Raw genomic sequence first — 12,290 nt, forward strand, 5'->3', positions numbered from 1 at the left:
CCCCAGGTATCTCCCAGCCTCCCCAGGCCTCCCCAGCCTGTTCCCAGGGCAGCTGCTACACTTCTGGGGGCGCTCGGTTCACGTTGCCCTCTTTTCATCACTCCAGCTGGGGCTTCAGCATCATCCTCAAGCCAGGTAGGGTGACCCTGAGACACACTGTGACACCCTCTAGGTGTTCCCTCAGCCAGGAGAGGGCTTTATCTGACCCTGAGTGCTCACAGGCGGACAAGTCTGCCTGTGCACACCCCGCGTCAGCAGAGCCCCAGTGTGGCCGATACTCAGCACTCCTGGCCCGGGTTCCACAATCAGCCCCCACACCACCTGCTCTGGGTCTGATGAGGCAGGAAGCTCCAGTTTGTGAGGGACCTGAATGACATACCACACATGCAGCTCTTTAGAAAAGGGAGAAGATGGTGGCTGGCATGGCTTGGTGGAGACCCCAGAAGCTCTGGGTAGGCGGGGTCCCAGCTCCCCCTCAGAAAAGTGCACAGTGACTGTGGCCCTTCTGTCCTTCTGTCAAGACCCTCGGGGGAAGGTGTGTGGATCAGGGCTCCCCTTCCCACCCTGAGAGCCTGAGATTCAACATTTACCAACACACCACTGACTTCACAGAACACTGGCAAGTTACTGAACCTCACTGTGCCTCAGTGTCTTCCTTAACTTTCAGAGCTCTGGTGAGAAATAACTCAGATATTGTGTATACAGACATTTGCCCCCAGCCTACCTGGAGGAGGAAATGGAACAGAAACCAACAATCTCCTCATCACTTGGCCCATCACGTGGCCTATAGATTTCAGGGTTGGATATGTCTTCATTAGATATTTAGCATGTGACATCAGAGTAAGATATTCACCTGTGTATCATCCCTGCTCCCAAAGACTTTGTCCCCACAAATAACCCATGACATGGGGTAGGTGCCCAGGTCCTGTTTGTGGATTAAATGAGGACATGAATATGTTTCTGTGAGCACCACTGGACCCACGATCCTCATACTTCAGTGTTTTTCAGAATCACCTAATAAACTTGGGATGCTGATTAAAGAGTTAAATTCCTGGGCCATGCTTCTGGGGTCTGGGGATCTGCATTCTCAGTGAGTTGTTCAGGTGACTCTGATAAGGGCGGTCCATGACCACGCCCTGAGGAGGAAACTCTGTGAGAAGTGGTCAGGTGGGGCAACTGGATGCAAACTCATCATGTGAGTGCAAACTCCACCAGTGGCCTGATGCTCTGGCCTGGAGGCTCTTGCTGGAGAGTGATGGGATATTCATGACAATGTTAACATGAGTCATTAAATAATGTGACTGGGCCCTGAGGGAGGGCTCAGAAACAGGACTGAGTCTCATGCCTTTAGATGCTTTAATATAGTTCCTCTTACAGGCAGGTACATGCACACATCATGGGGAGTCCTTGCCCCAACCCGTCAACATAGATATCATGATTCCATCTTGACAAATGAAGGAGCTGAGACCCAGAAAGTTCCTTGCTTTGCTCTAGGTCACTCCAAATAGTCATCAATAAACAAGGTAGAATGAATTGACTAAAATGGTAGAATCATCATGTGAATTGGGATCCACATCTATCAGACATTAAAACTCCAGTTCTTTCCACTGTGCCGTTGTATTTATCATGCACAATTTATTACACACATGGGTTTGAACACACATGCACACACAACACATAAACTACCAATGATTTGGTGGAGGCTAAAGTAGTCCTCTTCACAGCTATCTTTAGAAAGAGACGAAAGATTTATGTGAACTGAACAGAAACCAGAATGTCACCCGTGCCCCAAGAGAGGTCTCACCAAAGCAGATACAGAAAACTTATCTCCATTGGGATGTAGATACAGAGAATACATCCCTTTAGGGAATGGGAGGATTCTGGATTTCTGCAAGTGGAAGGGGAGCCTGGGAACTGGTCTTCCAGCGGAGGGAGGTGCCTGAGCAAATGCCTGGAGGCCAGAGCCTGGTGTATATTTGTGGTTCTGGAGACAAGGTGGGCCTGCAGAAAGGTTGAAAAGCAAAGTGGCGGTAGATAAATCTTGCTTGCCAGCCCAATGCCAGACTGAAGGACAGAAAGGTCAGTCCCTTTCAGATGACAACTTCCAAGACCTGGAGGATCCAACCATCCTAGGGGTACATCCCTGTCAGCCTCCACCAGAGCCTACCAGTAAGTCTTCATTTTCAAGGCACTTACACACCTGCTGTTTCATGCGACCCTATAGAACCCTGGGAGTTCTAGGAATGACACATTACCCATGGCCCTGACTCACTGTCCAGTGCTCTCTCTGCTGGTGGCTGCTGCCCACTCCCCTGGTGGTTCTTTTCCAAGCAGGTGTTTATGCCTACCTCCTGGTCCAGCCCTCAAGCTGGGCAAGCAGAATCAACTGAACAGAATCTTTCCAACAAGACCTTTGGGCCTCTGCCTCACTTGCTCATTATTGTCCCAGGTTCCAAGGACCAGGCACAGAGGGAAGTGGGCCCAGTGAAGGGAAGGGGCTGGCTGCCTGGCAGTCTCTGCTCGTGATCTCCTGGGAAGAGCTGAGCCACCTCTGATGGGATTCAGGATGCAAGGAGCACTTGTCAAAGGCTGGCTATGATCCAGACACTCTGCCAATCTGATCTCACTTAATTTTCACAGCAGCCTTATATGAGAGAGACTGTAGTTACCTGCAGTTGTTCAGATGAGGAAACTGAGGCTGAAAAGGTTAAGCAACTGCTCAGGGTGTCAGAACTAATGAGGGAGGCAATGTAGACCCAGGCCCGTCTGACTCAGTGCTTATGTGTATTATCACCATGGCTCTGTTCTGATGCCCAGATTGCTCCCCCTCCCCTGGTGATCAGCCATCACTCCCATTCTTCCCTCCTCTACTTCCCTTCCCAAACTGGATCCTTGAGTTGAATGCCAGCTGGGTGGTGCTGGAGGTCAGTATGTGATATGTGTAAACTTGTCTGAGAGCTCCCTGTGGGCCAGGCCTTATGCTTCATAGGACTGCTGTCCCATTATTTACAAATGGGGTGACAGAGGCTTGTAGCTAAGCAGGTTACCCAAGAGCTCATTGCCTGTGGCAGAGCTGAGATTGGAATGCTCAAACCCCCATCCCTGCCCCAGCCCAGGGCTCCATCACCTACACCACAGTTGCCCCCACAGCCAGGAAAACAGGAGTTGCAGTCCAGCTAGAAGTCTGGCCCAGATATGGAGCCATTCCTGTCCACTGAACTCACCATGCCCACACAGCCAGCCAGTGAGGTTTGCACTTTGCCTTGAAAATCCATTAAACCTGCTCGTGGCAGCAGCAGCTTCTTTATTTGCAAACTGTACCAGCTTCAGGAGGACAAAAGTGTGTGACTGATCTTCCTGAGCGTTAGACTGTGAGACATTGAACTGGTCCATGAACAATGGCTTCTCTGAGTTTGGACTGACTTCTAAGGATGTCTAGCCTCTTCATTTCCTGTCTCTGAGCTGCAGTGGAGCAGTGGATCTTGTCGTGTTTCCCTGGGAATAGAATCTTCAGAAAGAGCTATTTCTCCCAGCTTCTTGTCCCACTCCTGTCTCTACTCCCCTACAACCGCTGCTTGGAACCAGGGGTCCTGAGCAGTTGGAAGCCACTAGGTTCCTGCCGAAGAATGAGTTCCAGAAAGATCAGCACTAAGACAGTGGACAGCTCCTCTCTTCTGCATCTCCTCCCCTCCTCTGATCACTTTCAAGGAACACTAACTGTGGAGCCCAGGGCTGGCCTCCAGGTACTGTGTCTATTGAGTTCTGAAACCAGGTCTTTAAAAGTGAGTCAGCTTCAGCTACCATTTATTGAGCAGATTCTGATCTGTTTCCTCGCATTAAGCATATTCAGAAACTAAGGCTCGTGACCCCACATCTAGTGAGGGGCAATATCCAGGTCTGTTGCATTCCAAAGCTCATGCTTGTGATGATATTGCCCAATCATTGTGGGAGTGGAAAGTTTTAAAACCATCTCACTTCCTCTGTCCAACCCATAGCTCCTGTAACATATACAACACAGAGCACATCCCAGGCTGCTCCCTGTCCTGTGTGTGGCCTGCCTCGGCTTCCCCTGGGCTTCCTGGGGGCTGTTTCCAGGGTCTGTACCGCTGTGAGTGTGTTCCTAGTGGCCTGAAAGGGAGACACCCTTTTGCTGGAGATTCTGAAGTCGCCCTCGTTGTGTTCCCACCTCGGGAATGAGGCAGCAGTCACATGACCCCCTCAACATGGGAGGATCCCCTGACCTGAGTACCACTTTCCAGGAATTTCTAATGGAAATGAGCCCAGTCCTCTGACTGAGAAAGAGATCCTTGGAACTGGCAGCATCGTGCAGCAGACGGCACCCTGGACTGGAAGGGAGGAGTTCAGGATTCTGGTCTTGTTATTGCCCCTAACTGACTATGCATAGGGGCAGTTTAGTCCTCTCTTATAATTCAGATTCCCCATCTGTGAAGAAAATTGGGTAGATAAGGCAATCTCACATGGGAATTTAGGCTGCTTGAGAATGCTACCAGGGACCTGATAAGGAGAGAGGATGTAGGAAAAGGAGGCAGAGACAGGTATGATGGAGACTTTCTTCCCCATTTGGCTGGAATTCAATCCCTTCTGCTGCAGTGGCAGCTAAAGCCTATGCATTCACTTCAGCTTCGAGGGTCAGTGTTGGGTTAGGGAGCAGGATTTACTCCTCCTTAACTGTGCACTGCTCAGAACAGTCACGGGGCTCAGCTCACCACACTGAAGGGGCCTGTGTATGCTTATCAGGCCCTTTCCTGTATATGCATTCAGGGAGAAAGCCTGCTTGTGGGTCTAATGGGGATACAGGCAGTGCCTGTGCATGTATGTGTGCGTGTGTGTGTATATGTATGTGTGTGAGAGAGAGACAAAGACAGAGAGAGAAAAAGATTGGCTAGAGACATCAAGGAGATTTTTGTCTTATGGAAATTGGTTTGGAAACAGAGGGAAACTAAGGCAGGCATAAATCTCTTTTACTAAATGGCAATTCTTTTCTAGGCTTAGCAAGATTTAAAAAGCACAGAAATTCATTCTTTATTTTGCATGAATACTGAGTGGTACTTTATGAAAAACCAAACTATTTGCTCAGGGCAGGGAGGTAAAGGAGGAGTTGTTACAGAAAGGGAAGTATCTCTGTCACGCCCAAGGCTGACCACACATTCCCAAACACCACTTGTCAGCATCAGAAGTCACTCTCCCAACAAGATGTTGAAGCTCTGGCATCTGAGGATCCTACCAAGGGGTGTCACACCAGCCTGACCCACCCAGGTGGGAGTGAAAGATCTGGTCCTTCCCCCACCTCATCCCCCACTGATGAAGCGGTCTGCCTGAGTCATTCTGTTCTGTATGCTCTGACTCCCATACTAGAAGCATCTTTTTTTTTTCTGCGCAGATCCACTTTTTTCTTTTTTATTATAAGAATTTTTTTTCCTACTGAGGTTTGCTTTACAGTAGTGAGAAGTACAAATCATAAGTATGCCACTGATGAGTTTTGATAAACATATCATCCACACACTTATTAAGACGCACAATGTTTCTATCATCCTAGAAAGTTTCCTCATGTCCTTTTCCAGACAATCCACCCCCCAGCGAACTACTGTTCTGCATTCTATCACCATAGATTAATTTTTTAAGTTCTAGAACCTCATGTGAATGGAACCATACAAAGTTCCTCTTTTACATCAAGCTTCTTTCTCTCAGCGTAATATTTTTTAAGGTTTATTCATGCTGTTCTGTATTTCAGTAGTTCATTCCTTTCTGTTGTTGAGTGGAAATCTATTGTATGAATACATCACATTTTGTTTTGCCCTTTTCCTATTAATAAGCATCTGTTTTATATACAGTTTGGAGATATTCTGAATAAAACAGCCATGGACATTTTTGTACTCTTTTTTAGTACACATATGTTGTAGTTTTCTTTGGTAAATACTTACATTTATATTTCACTTAAGAAGAAACTAGAAGTTTTCCAAATGCCTGTACAATTTTACAGTGCAGCTAACATTAAAGCAGGCTGCTTATCTTTTTCCTCCTGAGATGTAGGAGTTTTCACATACACTGTGGACATGAGACATTTGTTATATTTCTGTGCTGCAACTGCTCTCCTAATCTGTGTCTTGTTTATTCTTTTTTCTTAATGGTGTCCTTTGATGACACATAAATTTTAGAGTTGGCTTGCCAACTTATTTTTAAAAATCATGCTGGAAAGTAGTTATTTTAGTGGGATAGCTTATGGAGGGAGGTGAGGGGACAATTGATATTTGAATCACACTACAATTTTTTGCTTGCATTAGAAATGCCTATATGAGTTCATATAATTTGGACAATTTAATTTCATATTTTCTCATGGCAAATGTGTCTTCACAAGTGAATAAGAAGTTAAATTGCTAACCATGTTTCAAAAAAAATCTGCTATTCCCCTGTTCTTTAGAGTTCGCTTTACTTCCTAGTAGCCTAACTATAGTTAATAATTCTTTATATTGAACTTACTCTGTTCAGAAACAAAAACAAACAAAAAACCATGCAGGGTTTTTGACTAGGATGGCATTAAATCCACAGATGAACTTGGGGAGAGTGTCATTCTGTACATTTTCTCCGTTGTAATGTTAATCTAGTAAAGTACATTAATTTTCTTTTTTTATTCTTATTTTTATCGAATTTTACAGTGTTGTGTCAACTTCTGGTGTACAGCACACCATTAATTTTCTAATGCTACACCAACTCTGCGTTCTTAGTTAGCCATTCTTTTTCCTAAAATTTTAAGGTTTTTTTGCACCTGTGTTTTTGAAGAATGTCAGCCTACAGTTTGGTTTTCCTCTACTGGCTTTGTCTGCTTCTGATATCAGGGTTATGCTGCTTCATAGCAAGACTTGTGAAATGTCCCCTTTATAGAAAACCACATCGTTTTTCAAAGTGGTTCTGACATTTTCACACTACTACCAGAAAGTCCTCGAGTTCAAGTTTCTCTGCATGCTCGTTGGCATGTGCCATTGTCAGTGATTTTAACATAACCATTTGAATAGTTTGTAGAGTTATCTCACTGTAGTTTTTAATTTGCATTTTAATTTTGAATAATTATACTGACTATGTTTTTATTCCTTACTTATCTACTAAGTATATCCACTTTGGTGAAGAGTCTGTTCAGATCCCTCACTCTTCTGAAATTGGAAGTTTTGTTTCTTATTGTTGAGTTTTGAGACTGTTTTATAAATTCTAGGCATAAGTCCTGTGTGAAACATTTGACTTACAAGTATTTTCTCCCAATCTGTGGCTGTCTCTTGGTGATGTGTTTCACAGAGCAAGCATATTTAACTTTGATGAAGTCAGATTTCTCATTTTCTTTCTTTTATGCATTTATTCTTATATCCAAGAGCTCTTCATCTAACCTAAAGTCACAGAGACTTTTCTCATATTTTCTCTTTAAAGTTTCATATCTCATATGAGGCATATAATTCATTCGAGTTAATTTTTATAAGGTGTGAGGGGTAAGGCAAGGTTCTTTCTGCTGTATATGGATGTCCAATTGTTCAAGGACCAATTTGGTCGAAAGACCATCCTTTCTTCTGACTTTTGTGTGTCTTATTTTTGGACACCATATTCTATTTCATTGATCTTTGCGTATCTGTCCTTCCTCCAATATTACACTTCCTTGCTACTGTGGCTTTATTGTAAGCCTTCGAGTGCTGTGACTGTCTTTGTTCTTGCTTTTCAAAATTGTTTAGGCTGGTGTGGTTACTTTTCCTTCTCATACAAACGTAGGCATTAGCTTGTCAACAACAACAAAAAAAATCCTACTGGGGACTTGATTAGGAATGTGTTGAATCTACAAACAATTTGAGGGGAATTGCTATCTTAGCAACACTGAGCTTTGTAATTCATGAAGTGATGCATCGCTGTATTCATATCTTTGGTTTCCTTCATCAGTGTTGTGGAGTTTTAAGCATACAGAAACCGAACACATTTCGTTAGATTTGTACCTAAATAGTTTGTAGTTTTATGCTACTGTATGTTGTCCCACTTTCTCTATTCTAATTTCAAATTATTCATTGCTCATATTTATAATTGATTTTGTATACTCACTCTGGCTTTGAGAACTCACTAAATTCCTTTATTGCTTCCAGGAGTTTTTCTGTAGATTCCATGAGATTTTCTATGCAAGCAATTGTGTCATCCTTAACACGTATGCCTTTTTATTTATTTTTGGTTGCTTTATTTCACTGGTCTGAACTTGTGGTGTGACAGAAGTGGTGAAAATATTCACACTTGCCTTGCTCCCGATCTGAGGTAAAAGCATTCCGTCTTTCACAGTTAACTATGTTTAGCTGTAAGTGATTTGTAGATGCCTTGGCTTGGGTTAAGAAGGTTCCCATTTGCTTGAAGTTTACCAGTAGTTTGTGTCATGAATGGATGTTGAATTGTGTCACATCTTGTTGCTGCATCTATGGAGATAATCATGAGGTTTTTCTTCTTTAATCACAATGTAGTAAATTACATTGATTTCAAATATTGAACCAGCCCTGCTTTCCTAGGGAAGAAAAACCACTTTGTCTTGATGTAGTATCCCCTTCGTATATTGCTGAATTCTGTTTGCTCATGTTTTGGGGGGGATTTTTGCACCTTTGTTCATGAAGGATATTAGTCTAGTTTTTTTGTTTTCCTTCATAATGTCTTTGCCTGGTTTTGTTATTGAGGTGACGTGGGCCCAGAAAAATCAGTTGCATAGTGTTCCTTCCTCTTCTAACCTCTGAAAGCTATTGCATAGAATCAGTGTTATTTATTGCTTTAATGTCTGGGAGAATTCACTAATGAAACCAGCTGGGCATGTTGTTTTCCTTCAGGTTTTAGACTACAGATTCAATTTGATTCATATATTATAAGACTATTCGGGTGCTTTCAGTATGTAATCTCGTTAACCCTTTCCAGTGTTCTTTGTGGTGGTGGGGTGGGGGGAGAGACAGCCCAGATGGGCAGGGGAGGTGGGGGGAAGCAGCAAGTCTGTGTTCGTTCCGGGTCTTGTGTAAGGGAAATGCTTGTATGGCTCAGCACATAAACTGCTTTGCCAGGCTAAGCCCTTTATGAAAGCTGACTAGAGAATGTATCTGTCTCTGTTACTGGAGCCATGGTGTTGGGAGCTGGGCTGGGACTGGATGAATGGCTGATATGGCCAGAAAGGAGCACCATGATGGTATAAAATTAAGAATGAAAGAGGAGAGTTGGGGTAAAACATAGCAGCCAGGGGCAGGCATCCCTCATGCCAGGCTGGAATAACTCGGACTTTGTTTGCTGAGCAGCTCCTGGACCACAGAAGCAAAGCTCAGGACTGAGGGCACCTGCTGCATAAGGAGGCAGATGGGCCACACAGGGTGCCAGGTCCTCCTGCCTCACACCCAGATTTTCCAAATACTGACCTTCTGATCATTGCATTCTTTAATAAGATTAAATATTTTCAAATATTACTAGTAACTCCGCAAGGATTGTTTTCACCCGAATGGCCGAGCAGAAGACAGTTTGGCATTATTACGCCCATTTTACAGATGAGTGGGCTACTGGTTAGAGAGTTTAAGTGACGAAAGAAGCAAAGAGGCAGAGGTAGGATTTGAACCTCCATCTGTTCTTCCCACCCTGCCATCATCACCTCCTGAGAGAGTTTGATCCAAGACGCCAGCAATGATGGGTCTTGATCGGGGGAAATGCGGGTTGACCAGACAGGTTTGGGGCAGGGGCAGAGGGTGGGGAGTGGGCCTCAGGAGACAACACAGTTCTTGTCAAAACCCCGCCGTGCTTTGAGAGAGGGATTTTGGAGAAATCAAGCAACTGGCCCAGGTTCTATAATAAGAATTGGCAGTCCCAGCATTAGAACCAGAGTCTGTTTAATTCCAAAGCCCACATTCTTTGCCACCTCAAGTGGTATCTAGGCTGGACCATCTTTTTGGTCAATTAAAAGAGGGAAGGAAAAGGTCGCTGTGAATTTGGGAGAGCAGACTCACTGCTTCCGCCTCCGCTTCTGGGGAGTTTTCCACTCACTCTGTCCGGGTTCAGGTGACTTGGGTCCAGGTGGACTTGAAGGCGGATTCAGACATTATATCCTTTCTATCGGAGGGCACAGTGCCCACAACAGAAAACCAGGCAAAGGGCCAACGGACGTCAACTGGATAGTCCTGAAACCCTACAAAATGGCCCTGGGCTGGCCCCACCCTATCACTGAAGCTTCCAATGATTGGAACCCAGAACCCTAACACTGAGTCACATGGTGCTGAGACAAGACCCAGGTTCCTGGTTCCCCCAGGAACTTTTTTTTTTTTTTGGGGTGAGGGTTATTGTATAAATCCATAGTGGAATCAAGAGGCTTTTTTCTTGTGGAAGGAACTCAGCTCCTATTGGAAGGTCCACGTAGGCTGGGGTCTGTTCCTCAGGGCATGGGGCTCTGGGATCAACCCTGGAGAATCTGTGAAAGGATTGCCCTATAAGGATGTGTTTGTCACTTGAGAAGCTCACAGTGAGTTTTCACTGATGATTTAGGACATCAGTTCTGTGCCCGTAAGCTAATTCTAAGCCATCTTAAAGCAGTCACATTTACTTTCCCACGTGGCATCCATCCATCCATCCATCCATCCATCCATTCATTCTTTCATTCAGTAAAGTAGAGAGGGCCTCTGGACCTCGCCAAAGGCACAGAGACAAAGATGGTCCAGGCCTGGCCCTGAAGGTGAGTGCCTGCAGTTAGTAGGTGCTTGCTCAGGATGTGTTGGCAAGCAACAGGTAACGTCTGGACTAAGTCCTGAACCTTTCCTATGAGGAAGGGCTTCCTTCCTGGAAGGAAGAGTTCATGCAAACGCACAGAGTGAGAACGCCTGAAGCCCCTGAGGAAGTGCCAGCGCTCCGGATGGAAAAAGCCACGTGCTTCTCTTCAGCCTTGCTTCAGATTTGAGGTGGAAGGTGCCACTAACCACACACACGGCACAGACACTCTGCTTCTGTTGAAACGGAGACCATCTGCCGGGACACAGTTCTGCTGTGTGGGCCACGAGACACGGGGCAGTGCCCACAGGCACGAACCCCTCCAGTCAGCGGGTGGCACCCTCACCCTTCCCCTCCCCTGGCTGGTCCAGGGGAGGGTCCGCTCCCCATCACTGGTCTTTGTCCCTGTGAAATGCAGATTAGAAACATCCTGAAGAGCTGACAAGAGAGCTGGATGTGGAGAATACCTGTCACCCACCAACACCTGAGAAATACAACCCGACTTAGCACATGGTTGTTTTTGAAGATTGTTTGGTTATTTCTGAATATTCAGCTGGGGCGGACAGGATGCTGTTTTTATGTTTAATCTTTGTCTCTCCCCACTCCTCCCTCCCTCCCTCACACACACACATACACGCGCACACACACACACACACACACAATTCTTTCTCTTGTTTCCTTCCTGTAGGAACAAGAGAGTATGTTAAAACCCGCGCATCAGACCTCACTGTCCCTCATGTATCTCTTTTTCATAACTCTGGTCACAGAATTATTTGTTCAGTTTTCTCCTTTCCCCCAAAAATGTCTATCCCAAGAGGACAGAGACTGTCCTCAAGTCCCAAACATACAGCCAATTATTTTAGGAAGGGTGTCGTGTTTGCAATGGACAGAATCCCAGTTTGAGTAAGTCTGGCAAAAGCGGAGATTTACTGGAAGGAAACCGAGGTTCTCAATAACCTCGGGTCAGGGAGCAAGTGTGCCCCACAGACACTCGGGGGCGGACAGGGACATTGCCTCTCCTTTCACCTCTGTCCCCACCTGTCACCCTGTTTCTCCCTCCAGGTCAGCGTCATGCATATGTGGTGGACAAAATAACACATGGGAGCTCGTCAGGGGCTGAGAGGAAATTCCAGAAGGTAAAGGATATTTGCCACCAATTTAGCTAAAAGTCAGAGGTGATTTTCCTAACTGGATCACCTACAGCCCCCGGGGCGTGGCAGTGGCCCAAGTGAAGAGGGCAGCTTCGTTTTCCTTTCGGGGATGTTGGCACAGTGTAGCTTTGGCTTTTTGTCAGGACCTGAGCACCTGAGCTGCTTGGGACTTGAGACACCTGTGCTGGCAAAGAGTGGATGCCAACAGGAAGTGACAGCATTTTAAGCAGCAAATGTGATGCTGGGCCACATCCCCCACAGAAGTGAGGGTGGCCAAATGCAGACCCAAGGACCAGGGAAGTTTCCTGGAGGCCACCGTCACCCCATCCCCTCCCCACCTCCCGTTTCTCCACTTCCTGCCGGTAGGGGCTCACACAATATGGGGTACGGGGC

Source organism: Camelus ferus, chromosome 11, assembly GCF_009834535.1.
Source record: "Camelus ferus isolate YT-003-E chromosome 11, BCGSAC_Cfer_1.0, whole genome shotgun sequence".
NCBI classification, from domain to species: domain Eukaryota; kingdom Metazoa; phylum Chordata; class Mammalia; order Artiodactyla; family Camelidae; genus Camelus; species Camelus ferus.